The following is a 27,293-nucleotide window of genomic DNA, read 5'->3' on the forward strand; positions in this document are numbered from 1 at the left end:
GACACGCTTCATGCATGCACGATGGGTGAAAGGTGTTACTAAGTGGCAAATTATTTTTTAAGAGGAGTGATAGTGAAGTGGAAGAACAGGATGAGGCATAAACCTGAGTTGAAGGGCACAAAACAGGATGTGACTCCTTTTCTTTTCTCTCCCTTTCCCCCACTTCCATTACTCCCTCTCCCCTTCCTTCCTTCTTTCTTTCCTTCCTAGGACAAAGAGTTTTTAAGCAGGTTTGTAATCTAAAAGAGTGGAGATGCAGTGGAGAAGAAGGGACTAAAAACATGAGAAGGAACACAACTGATGCCCTGAAATTCTGAAAGAGGCAGAAGGAAGGAGATCAAGAAAGCTAGCGGAGTTATTTACCTACAAAGGAATCATGACAATAGCTTCTTTTGAGGCAGGAGACAGAAGCAGAGAGGACAATTAAAGATAAATTTGGAGGTTCAGGGGATGAGAGTAGAAGTGTATTCCTATAATTCTTGACCCTCTTAGGATCCCATGGGGATAGAATTGACCAAAGAAGAGTGAGTGGGAGTTATTACTGAGTAAGGGCAGTTCGGATTTGTATTATGTGGTTACGTGTTAAATTCCGAGGTTTACACTATATCTGCTTCAGAACTTTGGAGATGGAGAGGCCAGTTCAAGGGAAGACAGTCAAGAACAGTTTAAGAAAAGAGACTGGATTTGAGCTGGCTTTGAAAGAGTGGCAGAGTTTGATAAAGTCTTGGCTCCAGTTTATAAATAAGGGAACATTTTGGAACCCAGCTGCCCTGGAAAAGCAAATTCTTGCTAACTAATGAGCATTTTTTGTGGGTAATAGAAACCTCAGAAATATGGAAATGTGGGTGAGGAAAGTTGGGAAAATCCAAATTTATTCTTTTCCAAGAAGTCCCTGGTATATCAGCCAAATAATCTCAGGGAAGAGTTTTTGAAATAAACAATAAATTTTCCTTGTGCAGTAGGACTGTGAGGCTGGGTCTGTTGTTATCTAAATAACATATCTGAAATTGCCTCAAGAAAGCTGCAAAGAGATAATTGTTTCCTTGCCCCACAGATTCATATGTTGACACTTTAACTCCCAATGTGACTATATTTGGAGATAGTGAAACAGAAGGGAAGGGGGGCAGGGCACAACCTTTAAAAGAATGATACAACTGAGGACATGACATAAACTGGTTAGGATGAAATAGGTCCAAGATGGTGGATGGACGAGTTGACTTCCACTAGAACTTGAGCTTCAGGAAATATGTAATACATTAGCATATGTTAAATGGCACATACCTAAGTGCCATGACAGTTGTAAGGCTGACCATAAAGGTCAAAAAGTAGGCAATGGCCCCATTTCTGGAAATTCCCACTCCTTCCCCCAAATAGATGGAGTACTCTTCTTACTCATTAGCCTATGAAATTACCCACCCCTATACAAATGACAACCCCATACCCTGGTGCTGCTTTTGCCTTCTGAGATGGCTCACACTCTGTGAAGTGTGTTTCTAACTAAATCCACTTCTTGCTTATCACTTTGTCTTTCAATGAATTTGTGATGAGATATCAAGAACCTGAGCTTCATTAAGTCCTGAGACCAGGTGTGTGATCTCCATTAAAAGTCCCAATCTGAGATGTATAGTTTCAATAGGGCTTTTAGGAAGTAGTTAGGGTTAAATGAGGTCATAGGGATTTGGTCCTAATCTAATAACATTAGTGGCCTTATAAGATAGCAAAGATCTATCTATCTATCTATCTAACTTTCTTACTTTCTTTCTCTCTCTCCCCATGAACACACTCAACATTCAAAAAACTAAGATCATGGCATCCAGCCCCATCACTTTACAGCAAACAGATGGGGATAAAATGGAAACAGTGACAGACTTTATTTTCTTGGGTTCCAAAATCACTGTGGATGGTGACTGTAGTCACAAAATTAAAAGATGCTTGCTCCTTGAAAGAAAAGCTATGACAAACCTAGACAGCATATTAAAAAGCTGAGACATCTTTGCTGACAAAGATCCATGTAGTCAAAGCTACGGTTTTTCCAGTAGTCATGTATAGATGTGAGAGTTGGACCATAAAGAAGGTTGAGTGCTGAAGAACTGATGTTTTTGAACTGTGGACTGCAAGGAGATCAAGCCAGTCAATCCTAAAGGAAATCAACCCTGAATATTCATTGGAAGGACTGATGCTGAAGCTGAAACTCCAATACTTTGGCCACCTGATGCATAGAGCTGACTCATTGGAAAAGACCATAATGCTGGGAAAGATTGAAGGCAGGAGGAGAAGGGGATGACAGAAGATGAGATGGTTGGATGTCGTCACCGACTCGATGGACATGAGTTTGAGCAAACTCTGGGAGATAGTGAAGGACAGGGAGGCCTGGAATGCTGCAGTCCATGGGGTCACAAAGACTCAGAGATGACTTAGCCACTGAACAGCAAAAACCATGAATTCATGCTGAGAAAGGCCAAGTGAACACAGGAAGAGAAGGTTGCTGTCTGCAAGTCAGGAAGAGAGCTCTCCCCAGAACTCTAACATGCTTGTACCCGGATCTTAGTCTTCCAGCTTCCAGAATGGTGGGAAAAGTAACTTCTGCTGTTTCAACTACCCAGTCTATTGCAGCCCCAGCAGACTGAGACATTAACACAAGGAAAAGCAACAGCCATCTCATTATTCTTTTTATAGTTTTTGTTCTGCTGTAAAGTTTGACCAAACATTTGAGTGATGGGCCTCCTACAGGCTTATATTTCCTTCTCTCTGTGCAATGGAAAATTTTTTAACACACTGTAACTCAAGTTTTCACTTGCCAATTAAAAGCATCACCATTTCTTCCATTTAAAATAACTAGGAAAGACTCTGTCTCCTGCAGATAAGTATATGTGAAGGGCTGGAACACTGACATTTTCCTGCCTTCTGACTCAACCTGAAACATCAACTCTTCCTGGGTCTTGAGACTAGGTTTTCAGACTAGAACTCACACCATTGTGTGCATGCTCAGTAGCTTCAGCTGTGTCTGATTCTCTGCGACCCTGTGGACTCTAGCCCACTAGGCTCCTCTATCCACGGGATTCTCCAGGCAAGAATACTGGCATGGGTTGACATGCCCTACTCCAGGGACTCTCCCCAATCCAGGGATAGAACCCGTGTCTCCTGTATTGCAGGTAGATTCTTTACCACTGACCTACTGGGGAAGCCAGAACTTATACCGTTTGGTCTCCTAATTCTCAGGCCTTTGGACTCAGGCTGGAACTATAGCATCTGTCCTCCTGGGTCTCTAGCCTGCAAACTGCAGATCTCCAGACTTGTCAGTCTCCATAATCATGTGGTTGAAGTTCTTGTAATAAATCTCTTTGTGCATATGTATATACATATATGGGCTTCCCTTGCGGCTTAGATGGTAAAGAATCTGCCTGCAATGCAAGAGACCTGGGTTCAATGCCTAGGTTGGGAAGATCCCCTGGAGGAGGGTATGGCAACCCACTCCAGTATTCTTGCCTGGAGAATCCCCATGAACAAAGGAGCCTGAAAAGCTACAGTCCAGGGGGTCACAAAAAGTTGGACATGACTGAGTGATTAAGCACAGCACAGCATGTACATATATGGGGTTTCCCGGGTGTCTAAATGATAAAGAATCCACCTGCAATGCAGGAGATGCTGCTTCGATCCCTGGGTCAGGAAGATCCTCTGGAGATGGAAAAGGCAACCCACTCCAGAATTCTTGCCTGGAGAATCCCATGGATAAGGGGCCTGGTGGGCTACAATGGGATCCCAAAAGAGTGAGACAACTAAATAGTGACAACAACAATATACATAAATATTTCCTATTGGTTCTATCTGGAGAGCTCTGATTAATAAAATAAGTAATATACCTCCCAGGGGGGAAGCCCTGATTCTTTTTCAAAATGGTATCAGGGAAAATGGGAGGCTTAGCTGACTGAGTGGTAAACTAAGGGATAAGAGGATGCTAGGTTCACCAGTGTCCTCTGCAGCCTTGGTGGTGTCTGTTGCTGACTGCTCTGGACAGGTCCTGAGAGTGTACATGCAAAGGGGCAACTGGCTCAGTTGGGTCCTCTGGGGCCTCAAGCTTGCACATGCTTGAAGTGTCCAGCTCAGTCATTTGCCTCTGGTTGTAAAGTTCTCAAACATGGTGGCTTTTGTCCCAGTCCCAGCCTCTGCCAGGGATTAAGGAAAATCTCGATGCTCTGAGTCAACCAGACGTGCTTTTTAGAGATGACTAAGAATGAGGATATACTGGCTGAAAGCCTCAAAATATTATTCATCTTTTGGGTCCTTTCCCCTTCAGGGCTGGTTGTGTTGACAGGTATGAAAGTTGCTCAATCATGTCTGACTCTTTGCAACCCCATGGACTGTAGCCTGCCATGTTCCTCTGTCCATGGAATTCTCCAGGCCAGAATACTGGAGCGGGTAGCCATTACCTTCTCCAGGGGATCTTCCCAGCCCAGAGATCGAACCCAGGTCATTCCTCACTGCAGGCAAATTCTTTACTGTCTGAGCCACCAGGGAAGCCCTGTTGACAGGTAGGCACATAGAGTCAAAAAGGGTGAGCTGAGATGAAGCCTCAGGAGAACCGAGTAACTTGTTGCCTCAGTTTGCAAAAGGCAGATACTTACATGGATATTAATTGTGAAAAAGCATTGTCTGATGTCTCTGGAGAGATGAATGTCTAAAAGAATGAACAGATACATGACCTGAGATCGTTCTTAATGGAGCAAAGTATTCATTTGGTCCAATTGGTGTTCTTAAGGTCAAAATGAAATTAAGGCCAGACCACATCCATTGGCCTCTTGCCAAGTCACACCTCAGGCAGGGAGCCTACTGTTCTGGAAGAGGCCAATTTGCTAAGGTCACCTATCTCAGGAGAAAGCAGGAAAAGGATCTGGTAGTGGCATCCAAGTACCTCATAATACGAGGTTCAGGTTTAAATCTTTGATGGGGAAGGGAAAGTATTGTTCCTGCAGCTGTAACTGACACTATGTTGACAAAGCTGTTGGGAGTCTTGCTATATCAAACTCAATACTTACCTTCCTTAAACATCAAAAATAAATAAATAAATAAAAAGAAGTAAATGGAAAGGGAATGATTTGTTTTCTGGTTATAGCTTGTGTAAAGGACATCTGTTTTTATTTACCCACCCAGCTCCCGCTCACTCTCCTGGTAACATCACCTTCATTTCCTCTAGGGACACTCATTTTCCACTGCAGGTCGGAGAGACAGGAAACCAGGTGCTCTGTTCTTCCAGGTCTAGGGTGGGGGTAGGGGGCATTGGGTCAGGCAGACTAGCCTTCATTTATGTGTGAAAGATAAAGAGATGGAGAGTGCTGGGGTGGGAGTATAATTTAAAACAGGGTGGTCAAGAAGGGCCTTTTTGAGATTTAACTTTGCCTGAGACTGTCTCCCAAAATAGACCCTGCTCCACCCACCCACAGTATCTCCATCTCAGTTGATGGCATTGCAACCCTGTCAGTTGTGCCAGCCAAAAATAAAAAAGCAAAGAAACAGATACAAATGAGCAATGCAGAATAATCCCTTTTAGTTGCTCATACCCCACATCCAATCAGTCACCATAAACTATTTACCTTTGAATCACATCTAGGATCAGACCATTCTTCAGTATCAGCACAGCTGCCAGATGGACTGAAGCCACCACCATCTCCTACCTGGATGATTGCAACAGCCTTCTGTACGGTCTCCCTGCTCTTGCCCTTGCTCCCTATAGTCCATTCTCAGCACTACAGCCACAGGACACTCTGCAGATGAAGTCAGTTGATGTCACGATTTTCTCAAAAATATTCTGAGGGCTCCCTGTCTCACTGAGAGGAAAAGGCAGTCTTAACCATGACCTGGTTAGTTACTAGTCATTTTCCCCTTGGCTCATTCTGCTCAGCTGCCTGGTCTTCTTTTATTCTTTAATGCTTCTGTGCATACTCATGCCTCAGGGCCTTTGCACATGCGGTTCCTAGTTTCTGGGATATTCTTTCTCTAGATATCACAGGGCTCACCCACTCAATTCCTTGAAGTCTTGTGTGTTTTCTCCAGACTCACTCAGCTGTGTGGGCACAGACTGAGTGGGCTGAGTTGAGACTGGTCATGGAATTGAAACTGTGTTAAATAGAGAAGTGAGGGGAAGAGGTGTCTGAGGAACAAATGAAAGGCAAGAGGTAGATGGATTATGAATCCAGCTGAGGTATTGGAAAGAGTGAGATGGAAAGAAGGCGGGTGAGAGTAGATGAGGGAGAGTCGTGGTTGTTGCTAATGACAGGCCTGGAATGTGATGCTGAACCTGGGTGGCCAATGTAGGGCAGATAACAGGACTGGTGGATGAGAAGAAAGGAAGCACAAGGCCAGGGCTTTGGGATGATTATCAGAAGGGATGTTGAAATTGCCAAGAATTAAGGCAGGAGCAGAGTTGAAAAGAGTGACAGTGAGCCAGAAGGGATAATCTTCAGTGTCCCAGCACTGGTGAAAAGAAAGTGAAAGTGAAAGTTGCTCAGTCGAGTCTGACTCTTTGTGACCCCATGGACTATGCAGTCTGGATTCTCCAGACCAGAATAGTGGAGTGGGTAGCTGTTCCCTTCTCCAGGGGATCTTCCCAACCCAGGGATTGAACCCAGGTCTCCTGTATTGCAGGCAGATTCTTGACCAGTTGAACCACCAGGGAAGTTCCCCGGCACTGGTAGATGACAGTAACAAGGAGAGGTATGGGTGGTCCTGCTGATGACCTGAGATTCAAAGATGCTGGGGTGGAGGGTGCAGTGTAGACAGTGAGGAGGGAAGAAGGAGGGAGTTAAGAGGAGGGGGAGAGGCTGCATGATTGGAGGGGTGCTGCAGGGAACAGCAGTGTCCTCAGGGAACGTTGGGGTTCCTAGAATAGAGCAAGACCACAAAGCTGCAGGGAGAGGGGCTTTTTGCTGAAGGCTGTGATTTCCTGGGGACCCAGGGAAAGGCATTGGGAGTTTGAGATTGGTGGGTCAGGGCCATGCAGAGCTGCATGCAATTCAGAGTGCGGGAAGTGGAGGTGACCTGGAGTCCTGGATTCTTGTGGAGACATAAATGGGGATAAAGCCATAATGAGATGAGCAGTGGTGGCAAAACCTTAAGTTCCTTCCACTAGTTCAAACCCGAGGAAAATATTTTTAAAAAATCTGTAGCTGGAATGACTCAGCGAATCAACTACTAGCCTGTTATTGGAAACAAAATTAAATTTTTAAAAGGTGTTTTTAAAAAATATAAAAGCAATACACACTCATTGTAAAGAAAAATAATTCAAACAATCTATTGGAAGAGCATAAAGTGAAAAGCAAGAGTCTGCCTCCCAGACCTATTCCCAGTGGTAACAACTATCAGCAGGTTTTGGGCGTCCTCTTAGCTGTGCATGTACAAGCATATACCTTATTTAGCTTTTAAACAAGTAGATGGGGGCATTATTGCTTATAGCTTGGTTTTATCCTATAGCAATACTTTTTTTGGCTGCACCACTGTGGTTTACAAGATCTTAGTTCCCTGATGAGGGATTGAACAAGTGCCTCCTGCAGTGGAGGCCTGGAGTCCTAACCACTCGACCACCAGGAAAGTGCCCCCTCCACCTTTTTTTCCCTTAGTAATACACTTGATATGTTTTTCATACACATATAAATTACCCCACTCTGCTGCATATGTTTTATAGCACCATGTACGTCTAACCAGTTTCCTATTGTTATACATGAAAAAGATTTCCAGGGTTTTTTTTTTTTTTTTGCCTTAAAAACATTGCTTCCAAAAACATCCTTGAGTATAAATCTTGTTTTACTTTTTTTGTTTGATAGTACAGAAGAGACATAATACAGAACCAGGTGCACACTACTGGGATTAAATGCATGTTAATGTTTTACCATAATCGCTTTCAATCTTCAGTTTTACTAGGAACCGCCACCTTGCTCATCCAAGCAGTTGTATTAGTTTATACTTCCACCTACAGTTATACCAATTCCCATCTCCCCACATCTTTTATAACAATGGCATTGTCAGACTTTTTTTCTGCCAGTCTGCTGAGTGGGAAATGGGTTACATGGCTTAATTTTCATTTTCCCTTTTCAAAAACTCCTCAAATATTTCTTGGCCATTTGGATTTCCTTCTTTATGAATATACTGCCCTTCAAATTTGTCCTGGTTCTTCTTGAAGATTTGATCTTCCAGAAGGATGTGGGATTTATGGGATTAATTTGCCAAATTCTATGAAAAACTCTTGTTTTTACAGTTTTTTAGCAGTTAACTCTTTGTGTTTTTTTTCAGTGATTGTTCTACAGATTATACTACCTAGCCTTAACTTTGTACAGTCTTTCAAGGGTTAATATTGCATCACTTTGTGTAAAATGTAAACATTTCACAGTCATGGAGGTTTATTTACATGCTTTTATTCTAGTGGCTATATGTATTATATCTGTACTTATAAACCCTTACTGTTATAATTAACTTTGTGATTTTTGCTTTAAATATTACAGTGTATTGTACAGGAACAAAGAGGCTAAGAGGGGGAAAAATAGTCTTTTATATTTACTCACATATTTACCATTTTCAATGCTCTTTGTTCCTTCCCAGAAATCTTAGTTTTCATCTGGTATCATTTTCTTTCAGCATTTCATGGAGTAGTGTAGCTGGTGACAAATTATCTTGTTCTGTTTTGCTTTTAGACCTAGAACTATATTTTGCCTACAATCTTGAAGGATATTTTTCTGGGATATAGAATTCTAGGTTAGTTTTTTTTTTTCTTTTAATACTATAAAAATGTTATTCCACTGCCTTCTAGCCCTCATAATTTAGGACTCAAATCCTTAAGCATTTGAATCATTGTTTTCCTGAAATGTGCTACTTTTCTTTGTTTTTATCTTTGGTTTCCAGCAGTTTTATTATGATGTGCCTAGGTGTAGTTTTTCCATATTTATCTTTTGTGAGGTTCACTGAAATTATTTAATCTGTTAATTTATGTTTTCCACCAAATTTAGAAAACTTTTCATCAGTTACACCTTCAAATATTTTTTCTGTCCCATTCTATCCTTTGCTTCCGGGACTCCCAAGGTATGTTTATTTGACTTTTTAAATATTGTCTCATAGATTCCTTAACTTTTACCTTTTGAAGTTTTTTTTTTTTTTTTTCTGTTCTCTACAGTGGATAATTTTGATTGATTTATATCCAAGCTTATTAACTTTTCATTGTCATAATCATTCTGATATGTATTTTTAGTTTTAATTTAAAATTTTATCTCTGCTACTGAATTTTTAATATCAGACACTACTTTGCCAACAAAGGTTCATCTAGTCAAGGCTATGGTTTTTCCTGTGGTCATGTATGGATGTGAGAGTTGGACTGTGAAGAAGGCTGAGTGCCGAAGAATTGATGCTTTTGAACTGTGGTGTTGGAGAAGACTCTTGAGAGTCCTTTGGACTGCAAGGAGATCCAACCAGTCCATTCTGAAGGAGATCAGCCCTGGGTTTTCTTTGGAAGGAATGATACTAAAGCTGAAACTCCAGTACTTTGGCCACCTCATTGGAAGAGTTGACTCATTGGAAAAGACTCTGATGCTGGGAGGGACTCGGGGCAGGAGGAGGAGGGGACGACAGAGGATGAGATGGCTGGATGGCATCACTGACTCGATGGACGTGAGTCTGAGTGAACTCCGGGAGTTGGTGATGGACAGGGAGGCCTGGTGTGCTGCGATTCATGGGGTCGCAAAGAGTCGGACACAACTGAGTGACTGATCTGATCTGATCTGATTGTTGTTTTGGGTTCTAGAATTTCCTCTAGTTCTTTTATTAAAAATTTCAATTAATTTATTATCCTACTGGACTTGAACTGCAAACTCTGTCTTTTGATTGGCAGCTCAAATCTCAGTTTAGTTCTCTGTCCTTATTTGTGCTTATGCTCAGTCGCTCAGTCGTGCCTGGCTCTTTGTGACTCTGGACTGTAGCCCACAGGCTCCTCTGTCCATAGAATTTTCCAGGCAAGAATACTGGAGTGGGTTGCCATTTCCTCCTCCAGGGGATCTTCCCAACCCAGGGACTAAATCTGCATCTCCTGTGTCTCTTGCATTGCAGATGGATTCTTTACAGGGGCTATCTGAATCTACCTCATTCATGCAGATAACAAGGTGTACTTTACACTCAAGAATTTGGGGCCTCTTCCACTAAGACTGTCTCTGAATTTCCATCTCATTTTTCAATGTCTGCAGTTGCTCTAAACTCTGTCCTTTGCTTCTTCAGCCCGAAAAGACTGTAGTTTTTTTCTATCAGAGTTTCAGTCACCCTGTGTAACACTAACTTCGGCCTAATCTCAGACTTAAAGCCATAAAAACAGACACTTGTTATTTCCTTCTTCTGAGTTTTAAATTTCCTTCAGAATATATAAGCTTTTCAAAATAATTTTATTTATTTCTTTACTTTTGGCTGTGGTGGGTCTTTGCTGCTGCACTGGCTTTTCTCTGGCTGCGGTGAGTGGGAGCTACTCTAGCTGTGGTGCGCAGGCTTTTCATTATAATGGCTTCTGCTATTGCAGAGCGCAGGCTCTAGGGCACATGGGCTTCAGAAGTTGTGGCACATGGGTTCAGCCGTTGTGGTTCCCAGGCTCTAGAGCACAGGCTCAATAGTTGCAGTACGTGGGCTTAGTTGCTCCAGGGCATGTGAGATCTTCCCGGAACAGGTATCGAACCTGTGTCTCTTGCGTTGGCAGGCAGATTCTTCACCACTGAACCAACAGGGAAGCCCAGAACGTAACAAGTTCTATTCACTATCCAGCACCTTCAGATGTGTGTGTGTGATTTCCTCCAGGGTTTATAGTTGTTGCTTGAGGGAAATTTGGTCCAGAAAAAGCTTCCTGGTCATACCAAAAACAGAAGCCCTCATCCTTTTATTTTGCATTTTTGGATTAGAATGTTATGGAGCATCTTTTTACATGCTTATTTCAATTCATATTACTTATTTTAAAGAACTTCATATTCATGTCCTTTGGCCATTTTTCATACTCTTCCTTTTTTTTTTGTTTTCTCCTTTTCTTTTGATTTCTAAGAGCTCCTATGTCAGGAATATGTCTCTGTCTGTTTTACTTGTCACAGCTATTTCCCCTAGATTGTCATTTTCCTTAACTGTTTATGTTTTGCCCATGAAGAATTTTAAATGTTGTGTGTAGTTAAGCTTATCAGTCATGTCTTTATGGCTCCTGGATTTTGGAGTCAGGCTTAGCAATCTCTTCAGCATCAAGATGTACATATATACTAATCTTTTTACAGCTTTTAAATATTTTAACATTCAGCTATTTGATTTATTTATAATTTATTTTAATGTAAGGACTTAGAAAGTGAGCTGATTTGTTTTTCCAATACGTAACTAATTGTCCTAATTTGACTTAGTTAATTCATCTTTCCTCACTGATTTTGCAATGCTAACTATATTACTTAATAATTTCTTTTTTTATTTTTAAATATACTTTATTCTGCCTATTCCAGGGATGGTATAAAAATGAATTTAACATTATGTTTAAATGCTCTCAATACCACCAGCAGGCTGGATTTCATCACTGAATAGTTTTTTCTATAAAACTTCATAGATGCCATTTGTCTTGAGTTCTTACATATTTGAGAATGTCGACTTTTTACTTCTTCAATGTGAATGACATATGTAGCATGTTTAAAATTCCTAGATCACATTTTCACTCAGAATTCTACAAACATTGGTTCATTGTTTTCTGACACTGGACATTGCAGGATAGTGTGGACAAGTCTAAAACTGGCCTGACTCAGCCTTTGTTGAGTGACTTGCTTTCTCTGCCTGAATATCTGAAGAAATGGCAACCCACTCCAGTGTTCTTGCCTGGAGAATCCCAGGGATGGGGGAGCCTGGTGGGCTGCCGTCTATGGGGTCGCACAGAGTTGGACACGACTGAAGCACTTAGCAGCAGCAGCAGCAGCAGTGGTAGTGTTAGTCGCTCAGTTGTGTCTGACTGTGATCCCTTGGAGTGTAGTCCTCCAGGTTCCTCTGTCCATGGGATTTTCCAGACAAGAATACTGAAGTGGGTTGTCATTCCCTTCTCCAGGAGATCTTCCCGACCCAGGGACCGAACCTGGGTCTTCTGCGCTGCAGGCAGATTCTTTATCATCTGAGCCACCAGAGAAGCCCTGTAGAATTTTTATTTTTTCTTCACTTTCTTATTTATGTCTCTATTATATTCCTGCAAACCATTAATATTATGTTAACTTTTTTCCTGTTTCCAGCAATGTCTAGTCTTGTTCCTTTTAATATGTCTTCCATTTTTATAATGTTTACTTCTTTATTTTTCTTTTATTCTAATCTCTACTGTCTCATTTTTAAACTAAGGTTGTTGTCTTATCTTATTTGATCTCTCCAATTTCTTCGAGTTTATTTTTTCCAGAGAGTCCATATCTTCACTAATATATTTGAAAGTTTGAAGAAGTACATGTCTGACATTTTCTTCTGTTTCTGGAGGGATTCTTCCTTTGCTGTGAGCCCGTAATCTATATTTTATTATATTCCTTCCTCTAGCCCCCATCAGATTCAAACTTTATTTATCTGACATCAGATCCCAAGTTGCACTTCAGCAGGATCTAATTGGGTGACAGTGCAGACTCTGGAGCCACACAGATAAAATCCCAACTCCATCACACACTAGCTCTCTGATTTTGGATAATTAAATTGGTATGTTATGTACTCATGGGCTTTCCTCGTGGCTCAGACAGTAAAGAATCTGCCAGCAATGCAGGAGATCTAGGTTTGATCCCTGGGTTGGGAAGATACCCTGGAGGAGAAGATGGCAACCTACTCCAGAATTCTTGCCTGGAGAATTCCATGGGCAGAGGAGCCTGGCGGGCTACAGTCCATGGGGTCACAAAGAGTCGAGCATGACCAAGCATCTAACATTTTAGGGCTCTTCCAAGGGTTAAAGTGTTTAATACAGTGCCTGGTACATAGTGTCCAGTAAATATTTAGAGAAGGATAAGTGTGATTATTACTTGAGTATACTTATCTTGTATCCTTTTGGCTTTATCTAAGAAATATCTAGGCCTAAGAATGCTAAATTGATTTCTCTGTTCGGTTCATCCTAGAAAGTTACAGAATAGGCTACTGGGGAGATTGATTACAGTAAGTCCTCTACATGTGAACCTTTAAGTTTCAGACTTTCAAAGATGGGAACATGCTACTACCCAGACATCACTGGATTGTTTTTTTCAAGAGGGCAGATCAGGCATGAGAGACACTGCAGCTTGCCCTCCATCTCCTATTGCTGATGGTCTATCAGCTCTACCATCTCCCACCTCCTCTCCTTCCTCCGGTCAGTAACTCTTCTTGTCGGTTCACTCAGTGTCAACCCCTGTGTGCCAGCTGTTGTACTGTACTACTGTGCTTTTCAAGGCACAGTACTGTAAGATTGAAAACGTTTATTTTTGTGTTTGTTTTTTATGTACATATTATTTGTGTGAAAAGTATTAGAAGCCTATCACAGTAAGTACTATACAGTCGGTTGTATTAGTAGGGTAACTAGGCTAGCTCTGTTGGACTTACGGACAAATTGGACTTACAAATGCGTTCTCAGAACAGAACTTGTTCGTATGTAGGGGACGTACTGTATTACCTACCAATAAAGAACTATCCCCATCTGCTGGCCACACTCAGAAATTAAAAATGAAAAGCTGTCCAAATATGGTTGTGGAAGAAGAAATATCTCATTTTGCATCTACCGTGACTTGTAGAATCTTTTCAACAGGGAGCACACCACTTTCCTCTCTCTTCCTCAAACACCCACAACACACTCAAACAACTATCATCCTGTCACACCGTGTTGGCTCATTGTTGGTACACTTATTTAGTTGAGGCAGACATGTCTTTTCAGTTTAGAATTTAGACTTAAAAAAAAAAAAAAGAATTTAGACTTGTCTTAAATGTAGCCCAGACATGTTTCCCTTCATTTCTGGCTTGATTGTCCCAGAGGCTTAGCCTCCCAAGTCTTGGATCTTTGTCCCAAGAAGGACATTATCACTAATGGTTTTCTATGTTCCTCCTTAAGACTCAGTGAAGTCACCCACAAGAACCAATAGGCGTGGTATGTAACTTACACGCATTGTATTCCTAGCCATCATCAATGCTAAGCAGGAAAAACAAATCTCTTAACTGGTCATTCCATGCTTGGGAATGTAAGAGCTGATAAATGACCTCTTGGGGAGAGTTCTAGTTACCTTTCATCTGGAACTAAGTCATCTCAGACTGAATTACAATCACAACTCTAGGTCTTGGTTTTTGAGTCTTGAACTTTCTGAGACCAGTGAATTTCACCAGAGCTTTTCTTGAGGTGCAGGAAAGTGGCGATCCAGATTCTGCTCTTTCTCTGTGACTCAGTCGGCTAGTGAGTTTGGAGGTTAACTGGAAGGTTGGTGGTTTGAGTCCACCCAGGAATGTGTCCTTTGGGACTTCCCTGGTGGCTCAGGGGTAAAAGAATCTGCCTGCCAATGCAGAAGACTCAAGAGATGTAGGTTTGATCCCTGGGTTGGGAAGACTCCCCTGGAGGAGGAAATGGCAACCCACTCCAGTATTCTTGCCTGGAGAATTCTATTGTAGCCTGATGAGCTACAGTCCATGGGGGTCACACAAAGAGTCAGACACGACAAGGCACGCAGGCACTCATTGCTATAGGTCGCAGGGGAATGGCTTAGGACAGTCAGCGTGGCAAGAGGAGGAGCAGATGATGCTGAAAAAGAGCCTGCCGTTGCCTTTCTGCATCAGAAGTGTCAGCCTCTCTGCCCTCTCTGACCTTCTTGTTACCAGGGCAACCGCTAACTGAGTTTGCCTGAGAGGGAGCGACTCTTCTCTGCCTTCCAAGAAATTGCCAGTCTCCCCTCTCACAATCTCCGTGGCCTCACAGTGTACTGTTTCCCACAGGATCTCTTCCTGAGCCCAGCAATCCAACAAAGAAAGTCCTTCGCTTCCCCATGCCAAGGGATAAGCTCTTCCTGTTCCACTGTTGCTGCCCACCCCAATCACCACCTGTCACACTACCTACAAACCCTCTCACCATCCTCTCTCCAGCTCCTCCCACATCTTTTGCTGTTCTCTTGCCAACCTGCTGCTTCTCTTCCCACTCTCTCCTACTCTCTGTGCCTCCCTGATTCTTCTTATGTTCACTCATTCTTTCCTTCCACAGCATCACTCTTTTCCCATGCTTTTGTAATGTCTTCAGACTGGCTTTTGTTCATTTAAAACACACCCTAATTTATTACGTCTTTTCCTCTGCGTTCCCATAATACTTGGTTCATGTTTATAATATAACACTCATCACATGCTATCCTTCACTGTCTGTATCTTCCTAGTCCAGACTGAGGCCTCGTGGATAGCACACCCTGTCTTTCTCATTGAATCCCCAGCACCAAATACAGCCCTGGCCTAGCTGGCACTTAGTTTGTTGAATGAAAGGATATCTGTGCTATTTCAAATCTTTGCTTGTTGATCAAATTTGCTCTAATGGTTGTTTTCCCTATACTTCATCTATGTTTAAGATTATTATTTTTTTAAAAGATTTTTTTATGTGAACCATTTTTTGTCTTTATTGAGTTTGTTATATTGCTTCTGTTTTATGTTTTGGTTTTTTGGCCATGAGACATGTGGGATCCCAGCTTCCTGACCAGGGATCAAACCTGTACTACCTTGGAAGCATAGTGACCTAACGACTGGATTGTCAGGGAATTCCCTAAAGATTGTTTTTAACTTCTCACTTTGAAGTAGTTTCAGACTTTCAATAAAGTAGTAAAAATAGTGGAAAAAATTATCATATACTCTTTAATCAGATTCCCCAAATGTGAGCATCTTACAAAACTATAGAACATTGATCAAAACCAGGAAGTAAATACTGATACAGTGCAATCAATCTATAGAACCTATTCAAATTTTATCAATTGTCTCATTAATGTCCATTTTCTGAATTAGGATCCAAATCCAGGATTGCACATGATACTAGGTCACCTAAGATCTCCTTAGTCCTTTTGAGTCTGGGTAGTTCCTCAGCCTTTATTTTTCATGACTTTGACATTTTGTAAAGATACTGGCCGGTTATTTTATAGAATGCCTTTCAAAATGTGTTTGTGTAATGTCTCCTCTTGCTTATATTCAGGTCTTATATTTCTGCTAATAATACCCTTCTCAGTGCATCGTATCAGAAGATGCATGATGTCTACATGTGCTGTTAATGATGTTCTTATGTCTATCACCTGGTTAAGGTGGTTCTGGCAGGTTTCCCCACTCTATGCTGATTGTTCTCCCTTTGTAATTAACAAGCATTTTACAGGAATATGTAAATATGATGGTTCTGTCCACTTCGATGATTCTGGACTGCAGTGATTATTATGGTGGTTGTTTTCCAAATGGTGGCTTTCTATTTCCAAGGTTTTAAACAAGGCTGGGAAAATGGTTTGCCTGTGGTGAATCCTGCAGGAGCCAGCCCCAGGAATGACCCTAGAACATTCTCTAAATGAGGCCTTAGCATTTAGTGTAGCACACTGGGTCACAGGTCTCTCTAAACATTTTAAGTCTATGGACTGCTCTTTTTCCTTTTCTCCCCCTTCCAGGCTCCCTCAAATCTCCTATTTGTGGATATAGAAAGGCTCTCCTGATGGGTGGTGGTGTTCCTGATGAGACACCAAGAAGGACTATCAGAAGAAAATTGATCACAACTTAATTATTAATTCATGCCCCTAAAGTACATACTGTGGAGATTAATGCTCCAAGTCAAAAGATCCTTGGCTCACAGTTTTAGAACCACTGCCTTAAAGGACAGCTGCCTAAGATCAAGGCAGTGTATCACAAACCAAGACCTACTGTTTCTGTGGCAACACCTCCCCATCCATTCTGAGCTAAGTCACCAAACTGATGACCTTGGGGATCTTTTCCAAAGCATTCAGGAGAGTTGCTGATTCTAGGGGAGGGGTTGGAAGCCATATGAAATTAGGAAGTGCCAAAACTGAGGATCCTTCACATAAGGTCTGTTAGCTTCCATCAGTCCCCGAAGCATGGAGTGTTTATTATCTAGACAAATTTCCCCATCCATAGACAGTGTGTCTGAGGAAAGAAAATCCTTCTTTAGCCACGATTGCAATAGTTAGCTTTCAGTGTGACTGAATTTAGGTTGATTATTCTCTGGTTAGAGAGGTTGAGGCAGTGGAAATCTGCACACTTTTAGGGGACTGCAAATCAAGCACCTGGAGAAGGAAATGGCAACACACTCCAGTATTCTCGCCTGGAAAATCTCATACGAAGCCAGGCAGGCTACAGTCCATGGGGTCACAAGAGTTGGACACAACTTAGTGACTAAAACACACACAAAGCAACCACCACCCAGAATTCCTAGCTGCATGAGGGTTCTTTAGGATAAACAGGTAAGTGGGCATTGAAATGTACAGTCAGCACTGAGATGAAGAAAAATAAACAAAGGCTGTCTTGGGTGGTGGGGTCCTGAGGAGACTGAGCAAAGGGGAAAATTCTGTAGAAGCAAGAGAAAGTCAAAGATATGGCCCTGTTTCTAGACTTGGTTTCTTTAAAAAAAAAATTTTTTTAAATAGTATTATTGAAGTTTAATTTCCATAGCATAAAACTCATTGATTTTAAGTATGTATGTAGATCAGTTCCTTTAACTAAATTTATAGATCTGTGTAACTGTCACAAAAACTAAATTTTAAAACAGTTCTGGAACTTCCTTGGTGGTCCAGCAGTAAGACTACTGCACTCCCAATGCAGGGGGCTTGGGTTCGATCTCTGATCAGGGAACTAGATCCTACATGCCACAACTAAGAGTTTTCAGGCTGCAACTAAAGATTCCACTTGTTGCAGCGAAGACCTGACATAGCCAAATAAATAAGTAAATATTAAAAAAAATTTTTTTTCTAGTGCTACAACAGCTCACTCTTTCCACTTGTAGTCAGTACCTATTCCCACCTCCAGCCCTAGGCAAACATTGATCTATTTCCTGTCTCTACTGATTTGCTCTACATAGACCTAGTTTCAGTGTTGGAGAGGAGTCTCTCAACTGAACTGCCCCCTCCCACTGCCCAAACAAGACCAACTGGCCAGAGTCTGGTTGAAAGACCTGTGATGCTTGGGGGTGGGGGTCTGACTTTCTCCTGTGTGGGATCGCTGTTGGCAGTGTGTCCTCTGGGATCCTTGGGTGACATGGCAGGGGCTGGCAGCATCCCCAGGTGACAGTGATAAGCAGGAAGAGTGAGAGTGCCAGGAACACATGGGGTTGGAAATGGAAACCAATTCTGCTGTGATTAGAACCCACATCTGTGATTTTCCTCCACAGCTGGGATAACCCCTGGGGGAACAAAAGTTACATTCATGAATAAATTAAAAGCGTGAGCTATTTCTTCTTTTTCTGTAATTCCTTAAAACTGATCATAATTGCTTTTGAAATCTGTGAGAAATAAAAAAGTCTTCCATAGGGTGGGAACAGGAACATCTTTATGTTCAAGTCACAGTCCCAAGTGAATTTTTCAGAACCCTCTGAGAATGAATTGCCTAAATACTTTGCGATAGCACAAAAGCTGTCTGTTATGAGAACCATATTCTAAACAGAGGCCTTCTTTAGAGCCATAGGACTGAGGTTATTCTTTGTAACTCATACATTCTTCTGGTCAGCAGTGGAAGACGTCCTTTTTCTTAGCCCTGTCCAAAGGGATGGCCCTGTCTAAAAAGGAACACTCTTTTCACTCATTTCTCAATAGGGTCTTGGGGGCAAAGCTCTCATTTCACACTCTGAGCTTCGAGCTGACAGAGCCCCTTTAAGACTTGGCTTCACCAGCTGGGTTCTCTGAAAGAGTGGCTTCAGGGGACATTCGGACATACACGTCTCCACTGGGCACAGTGAAGCTGAAATAACCAGGGCACAGATGGAATGCTCTCTGGGCGCCAGTCATGGGGAAGAGGCTAGAAAAACACCATCCTTGTCCATCTCTGAGCATCACAGAACCAGGGCCATAGAGCTACACAAAGGCCGCACCCTGGAGCAGTTGTTGGTGGGGGTTCTTTCAGTGCTGCAGCGAAATGTTTTACTCAGGACCTGTGTGAATCTGGTCAGAGCTGACTATACCGCGGCCTCATTTTGGGACCACTTGATTTGGAAAAGCTTGAGATACCTGGGAGGGGGCTGAAGGGAGGGGGAATGACTAAGCCCCTGTCAAGGCTGTTTATATTAGTCATATTAATGTTATTGTTTCCTGCACAGGAACCATAAGTTACACAGCCTCAAAGGCTCTATCCTCTTCTGGAATGAGCTGGGAACACACTGAGAAGAGAAGATAGGGCAAATTAGCCTCCTACTGAGTGTTATTCACTCATTCATTCATTCAGTTATCACCTTGCTGTTCAATGAATATTTATCAAGTGCCTAGTAAGTGGGAGGCACTATGCTGGGTGCCAGGAATGACAACAGTGAACAAGATAGATGGGGTCCCTGCACTTGGGGCCTTCTTTTTCTAAAAATTGGGGTATAGTTGATTTACAATATTGTGTCAGTTTCTGATGTACAGCAAAGTGAATCAGTTATACATATACATATATCCATTCTTTTTTGGATTCTTTTCCCATATAGATCATTGCAGAGTTCCCCGTGCTATACAATAGGTCCCTATTAATTATTTATTTTATATATAGCAGTGTGTTTGTGTCGATCCCAGACTTCCAATTTATCTGTCCTTCCCTTACCCTCTGCCTCCAACCCTCCACAACCATAAGTTTATTTTCTACATCAGTAACTCTATTTTTGTTTTGTAGCTAAGTTCATTTGCAGACTTTTTTTTTAGATTTCAGGGAAGCTTTTAAATATGATACATTCTGGATATTAAGTGTTAAAAGGGAGATAAGCTAATACAACAGAAAGTGTTTGGGGAGGGCTGTCTTAGCAAGGGAAGTTCTCCCTGATCTGAATGGCAGGATAGAGACTATCATGTGAAAACCCGAGGGAGGAGGATTCCAGGCAATGGGATTATCTCAGGCAGAGCCTCTGTGATAGGACTGTGTTTGAAGAACAGGACAAAGGCTAGTAGGGCAGAGCTTAGAGAGCAGACCGAGGGCAGGCTAGAACCAGGAGTCCAGGTAAGGTGGGAGAGGAAGACAGAGGCAGGATCATGGAGGGCTTTGCAGACCATGGTAAGGAGTTTGGGTTTTGTTCTTCTGTTGTCATCCAGACCAGTCTTTAAATATTGTCTTTCCTAGAGAACTCAGTTTCATCTGAAGTGTAAGGAAGCAACAGGGTGGGCAAGGCTCTGTAACCTCCTCCTATATCCCCATTTCAAACCAATATGCCTCCCTTCCTTTATCAGTTTTGTTCGCTCAAATGCTGTGTAGGATTTCACCTCTTGAAGGTTTCATAGTGGTGGCAGATGAAAGCAGACATTCTTTCACTTCCCCATCAAGAGGTGCAGTTTATTTATCCTGGTCTTGAATCTGGGCTTTGATCAACGAATAAGTGCCAGAAGTGATGATTTAAAAGGACTTTAAGAGGATGGCAGCTCCCACTTCCCCCTTGACAAGTGGGCTCTTGGAGCCTCAGGCACCATCTAAGAAGTCATCTAAGAAGACCACATGACAGACAGCCAAGAAAGCAGCCCACCAGGAGATCTGAGGCACCGACATATGTCCCCAGTCAGGTTGTTCCAGCCAGCCCCTGGCCATCCGAGCCATCCTAGTGGCCCTGAAGACGCCATCTCGGATGTTCTGTCTCCAGCATACATCACATGGAGCAGGGATAACCCCATTCTGCTTGCCTTGTCAAGGACCTCAGAACCGTGTTCAAAATAAAATGCAGTTTCGTTCCTCTATGTTTTCCTGTCGTTAGTTACACAACAGTAGAAGACTAAAGGAAAGGTTTAAACAAAGAGTTTGAAAACCACTCCTCTGAGTAGAATCAATGATCCTACAAAGAACTCCAAGGGCTTTTGTCTCCCAAGGTGGGGGAGATAGGGAGGAGAGTGGCCAGGGCAAAGACTTTGGAGTAAAAGGGTCCTGGAGTTGAATCATGACATAACTCAGCTTCTTCATTTCTAAAATGCAGATAATAAATAATACACGCCTTGGAGGTTTAATGTGAGACTCAAAATCAGACACTTTAAGATCTTAGCACATAATAAGAGCTCAATGGATTATAATTATAGTGTGGTCATCAAGGCCCTTCCAATGAGAGGGCTTGAGACAGGTTGCTTGGGTTGGAGAACCTGCTTGTGGGGCCAGAGTTTGGTCACTACCAGATTCCACATGAGACCACAGTGCAGGAGGCAGTGAGAGAAAGGACCGTACCCAAACCTGCTGTCGAATTTCCTTAAATGTTAACCTGTCATGCAGACACAGTATTTCATAAAATCGCACTAGTATTGAGACTACTTTTTCTTTTTCAATTCTCTATCAATCCTGATAAAGTAAAAATGTAAGTGATACTACAGCTTTAATACCTCTTTTAAATACTTGCTAATCTAATTCCTTTTTTAAAAATTGTATCAGAGAGATTGAAACATACAATCTTACATTTAGACCATTTGGCAGGCAACAGTATTTGCACTAATGTTGATATCATTGTTTTATTTTCATTGTATTTATTTTGACCCATTACTAGTTTCTTTTTTTTTTCCCTTGACTTCAAGATTTCCTTGAAAATAAATGAAGAACATGAAGAACAGGGAATCAGTTTAAAGTAGAAGGTTAGATGAGAAATTGTACAAGTGGTGTGTGTGAGTGTGTGCTAAGTCGCTTCAGTCATGTATGACTCTGCAACTTCCATCGACTGTAACTCACCAGACTCCTCTGTCTATGGAATTCTCCAGGCAAGAATACTGGAGTGGGTTGCCATGCCCTCCTCCAGGGGATCTTCCCCACCCAAGGACTGAACCAGAATCTCTTATATCTCCTGCGTTGGCAGCTGGGTTCTTTACCACTAGTGCCACCTGGGAAGCTCTACAAGTGGTGTAAGACGTGGCCAGGATTTCAACAAAGGTTCATAGAAGACCTTTGCAAATGCTTTGTCATTGGCTCTACGTTGGGTTGTCACAGTCAAGAAAAGCCGATAAACTTCCTGTGTGACTGAATTGTCCCTCTGCCACCTCTGAGGCCCAGACAAACCACAGCCCTCTGGGATATAGAAGGGTCAGTCAGGGGTGGCAGGAGCAGAGGACAGCTTCATGGCGGAGGCTCTAACACACAGCTCTGGGCATCCAGGTGATGGCTTCTTGGTTTCCAAGTCTTTTTCAGAGCCTTGCTCACCCCAGAGCCACCACACCTGGCCTGGGACGCCTGCCTGGGCAGTTCTGTCGGCTCAGCTCTCTCTGACCTTCCCCCATCCCCCTCTCCCTTGTCTGCAGCTCTTGCTCCCCTAATGCGCTCAGCACTTTTAGCTGTTCTGTGATATTCTCAGAGGACACGGAGATGAGAGCCTTGCTGAAAATGTGCATCTTCTGCAGAAAAGGGCCACGGAACACTTAAGGGAGGAAAAGGACAAAAAGATCAAAGTGGTTTTGGAACAGAATAGAGGAGGGACTATAAAATTTGAATGAAGTGCCTGGAAAAAAAAAAAAAAAAAAAGGCAGGAGAAGGGAGCTAGCTTTGTTCAGTATTTAGAGCTCAGAAGGGAGAAATGACAAGAACAAGGATGAGTGCCCTTTAAATTCAGGGCTTCTGAAACACTAGAAATATTAATGTCACTCTGATCAAAGCATGCAAACCTTTCAGTGTTGATCTGGAGCAGCAAGTGTGAGTGTAGCAGTTTTGTCAGTGACTCAGTGTTTCCACTTATCCTCCTAGGAATCTGTTTCCGGGTCATCTCCTCAGTGAGGCCTTCCGGGATCACACAGTTTAAAACAGTGCTCCCTTCTCTCTAGCTCCGGTTCCCCTGCATCTTTTCTCAGTAGACTTACCACTTCTCGGAACTTTATTTGGTCATTTATTTACTGTCATTCTCGCCCCTGAAGACAGTAACTCCACAAAAGCAAGACTTTGCCTGTCGTTGTGTCCCCAGCTCCCCTGGCATGGAGGAGGCACCCAACAAATAAATATTGGGGAAATGGGGACTTCCTTGGTTGTCCAATGGTTAAGACACAGATCTTCCATTGCAGGGGGTACAGCTTTGATCCCTGGTTGGGGAATTAAGATTCTGCATGCCGCACAGCAAGGTCAAAAGAAAAAAATTGTTGGAAGAATGACTTTAACCAGCTGAGGTTTATGAACATATGTGAGATAATACTAGGAATAAAAGATGAGTTAGACATGAATTTTGCCCTAGAGGGACTGTCTAATATTGATAATAATCACTATCAGTTTTAGAGGGCTTACTACCTGTAAGGTACCTTTTATTTTCATGTTATTTTGACTTTGATAACTAAGGGTGATGTTAAATAAACATATTTAACAGCAGGTATTGTACACAGACCCATCAATACCATGAACTGGCACCCAGATATTAAATAACAATGCCAAGGTCTGAGGCCCAGGAAACCTTAGAATCAAAATTTGAGTGAAGGTGTGGCTGATTCCAACATACATTTCCTTAACCCACTACACGAGAATGTATTGTCCTGCTTGTAAAGATGTAGGGGCATCTACTGTGTGAACTGCAGTAACATGATCTCTGCTCTCAGAGGCTACACACCTGGCAGGGAAACTGGGAACTTTGGGGCCAGACCGCCCTTGAGAACCAGCCCGATCCCCTCCCTCTGCCATTTTGGCTGCAACAGGTAGGAGGGCCAAAATGCATACAAACAGAAAGAAGAGAGAAGCGGGAGGGAGGAGGAGGAGCTGGGCAAACAGGCAGCTCTGAGGCCTTTTACAGAAGCTGAGAGAACAAGCAGAGAGAGCCTGAGTCCTTGGTGGGCTTGCTGTTCTCCCCAGGGCATCTCCCTGCTCACCCTGAGAAGTCACCTCCACCTGTGGGCATTGGCCCCGAGTGGCAGCTGGCTGAGCTCTTCAGCAAAGGCTTTTCACTGGGGACAGTCACCAGCATCTGAGGTGATATGAACAGTATCACCGCAGTCAAAGGAAACTGGGACCTGTGCTGCCTACCAGCTGCCTGCAGCCGGGCGTACACCGAGCTTGCACATGTGCCCACGAGTCCCCTCCTGGCCTTCCCTGCAGTCTGCTGTTAGCAGCAGAAGGGACTGCTTCATCTTTATTTCTCTCCTGTGGCAGTGGTCTCACCGTTCCATTTTCTTTTTTTTCTCTTTTCGGCTTTTTTATAAGTGATGGCACTGCGGGTTCAAGGGTAACATGTTCCATCACACCTTGAAAACAGGGCGGGTGGTTAAATCGTGTCTCCGTTCTCTGGTAATTGACAAGGTAGTCGTGTTCCTTTACAGACCGACGTCACTGTCCCATTTTCAAGTTCAAAGTTCTAAGACAGAGGGCAATCTCTGACTTATCATGTCCAGTTTGACTTGAGCAACAATGGCAGTAACGATTTGCTTTCATTGGAGTAAACCACTGAGAGCTCGGGTTGCTCTGTTGCTGCAGCTCCGTGTTAATTACCTGGACTAATGTGTCTTGCTAATTACAGCTTGCTGAATCTGTCATAATTACTGCTAATAATAATATCTGTTGGGGAATTCCCTGGCAGTCTAGTGGGTAGGACTTGGTACTTTCACTTTAGTGGCCAGGGTTCAATCTCACAGGGAGCTAAGGGTTCAGTTCCTGTGGGGAACTAAGATCCCATAAACCTCATAACAGTGGCTGGGGTGGGGCAGGGGTGAGGCAGGGTGGGTAATCTGTTGTACACTTTCAGTATTAGCAGGTTTGGCTTAAATGTCCATGGGCTTGGCTTATGGCATGATTTTATCCTGGGATTACTCTTTTTTTTTTTTTTTTTAATAACTATTCACTTCATTAATTTTTAAAACTATCTTCAATGATTTTTATTAGTCACTTTTCTTTTTTTAATTTTAGCTGTGCTTGGTCTTCATTGCAGCAGGCGGGTCTGTTTAGCTGCAGTGCAGGCTTAGTTGTCCCATGGCATGTGAGGTCTTAGTCCCCCAACCAGGGATTGAACCCACATCCTTTGCATTGGAAGGTGGATTCTTAAGTACTGGACCACAAGGGAAGTCTCCCAGGGTTACTTTTGAGAAAGTAATGATGATAGAATTAAATCTGTGCTTTTGTCTCCTCAGTGACATGGCACAAAACTATTCTATAGCCTCCAAACGTATCTCCGTAGATTCTAAATATCACCTGAGTAAACAGACATTTTTGTATTTACTCTGCTGAGTGAAGTCACTCAGTTGTGTCCAACTCTTTAAGACCCCATGGACTGTAGCCTACCAAGCTCCACTGTCCATGGGATTTTCCAGGCAAGAGTACTGGAGTGGGTTGCCATTTCCTTCTCCAGAGGATCTTCCCGACCCAGGGATCGAACCCAGGTCTCCCGTATTTTAGGCAGATGTTTTACCATCTGAGCCACTTGGGAAATCCTATTTACCCCACTAGGCACATAGTATTCTCCCTGTGTTACCTTGGGAAGATTAACTAACTTGTCCACCATAGTCACTGAGCAGTGGAGGAGGGGAGCTCTTATTCCAAAGCTCATTCCACAGGGCCCTGCTGCCTTGCCTTGTATGTTGCGTCTATTTAATTCCCTATGAGAGATAATCCACAAAGGGGGAATACTCAGGTATTAACCTCAAGGAGAGGAGGGACCAGATGAGGTCACTAGGTGAACCTGGATAAGACAGTTAAAAGGCAATATTACAAATCACCAGTGTGAAGGGAACCTTTGAAATACTGCAGGCACCCAGACAAGGGGAAAGAAAGAAGCTTGACTGTCTAAGAGCACAGGCTTGCCAAAGCTTAGAGAGTTGAGGGAGGCCAAGAAGCATAGAAAAGGTATGGGCAAGAGGGCAAAGGAAAGGTCTGTACAAGGGAGCATATTTACAAGGCCTGCAGAGGGACCCAGCCTGAGACACTTAAGGACAGAGGGAAGACTAGTTTGGCAATTATTGTAGGCTTTGTGGAGATGAGTGTGTGGAGGCCCAGGGACAGTGGGCTGTGGAAGGTTGGCTGAGGAGTTTGGATTTGACCTTGAGGCAGAGCCAGGTCACAGAAAATGATGAGGGAGGAATCAGTTGTTTGCCGAAGAAGTATCTGAGGCAGGTTGGACTGCTGAGTTTTCTTTGAAAGTAGAATTGATCCGCAGGCAGTTACTTCCTCTACAGCATGGCGGTGCTGGATCAGACAGCCTCTGTGAGTCAGCCCTGGTGACTAGGAGCTCTTACCTTATGTCTACCCTGTCGTAATTTTCATAAAGCCATTCTGTTCTCTTTTAAAAAAATTTTTTGGAAGATGTCTTGGGTTATGTAATCAGATATCCTTTCTAGGGTCTTTAGTTATGAGGGAACACAAGCCATCAACCATGATTGCCTGTTCCTATATTTTGGCCAGAACCTCATGTCTCATGGAGCACAGTTCCCTTAGGCTGCAGTGAGTGAGCATTAGATTTGGAAGACCTAGGAGACATAAATGTTCAAAGATCACCTCTTTGAATACACACTGAAATATTTATGGATGAAATGATAGACCATCTGTGAAGTGGATAAGGTATATAGTTGAAACCAGATGGACTACAACTTGATCATTGTTGAAGCTGGCTGATGGTATGCAAAGTTTCACTAGAGTGAATATTTTATAGGAGTAGTTAATCTACAATTGTGCATTCATTTCTGCAAAGTATCAGTTATATCCATCCTTTTTAAGATTCTTTCCCCACATAAACCATTATAGATCTGTGCCTTCTGCATTAGCAGGTGAATTCTTTTTTTTGTTTGTTTGTTTTTGTTTTTTTATTTTTTAGATTTTATTTTATTTTTAAACTTTACAATTTTGTATTGGTTTTGCCAAATATTGAAATGAATCCGCCACAGGTATACATGAGCCACCAGGGAAGCCTCATACACTGTAGTATGTATATGTTCATTCCAATCTTCTAATTTATCCCTCTCCCCACTTTCCATCTTGGTAACCATAAGTTTGTTTTTTTACATCTGTAACTCTATTTCTGCTTTGTAGATAAGTACACTTGTACCTGGGCTTTCTGGTGGCTCAGACAGTAAAGAATCCGCCTGCAATGATGGAGACTCTGGTCCAGTCCCTGGGTCAGGAAGATCTCCTGGAGAAGGGAATGGCTACCCACTCCAGTATTCTTGCCTGGAGAATTCCAAGGACGGAGAAGCCTGGCGGGCTACAGTCCATGGGGTCGCAAAGAACCAGACATGACTGAGCGACTAACACTTTCACCTTCA

This window comes from Bos indicus x Bos taurus, chromosome 1 (assembly GCF_003369695.1).
Source record: "Bos indicus x Bos taurus breed Angus x Brahman F1 hybrid chromosome 1, Bos_hybrid_MaternalHap_v2.0, whole genome shotgun sequence".
Lineage (NCBI taxonomy): Eukaryota > Metazoa > Chordata > Mammalia > Artiodactyla > Bovidae > Bos > Bos indicus x Bos taurus.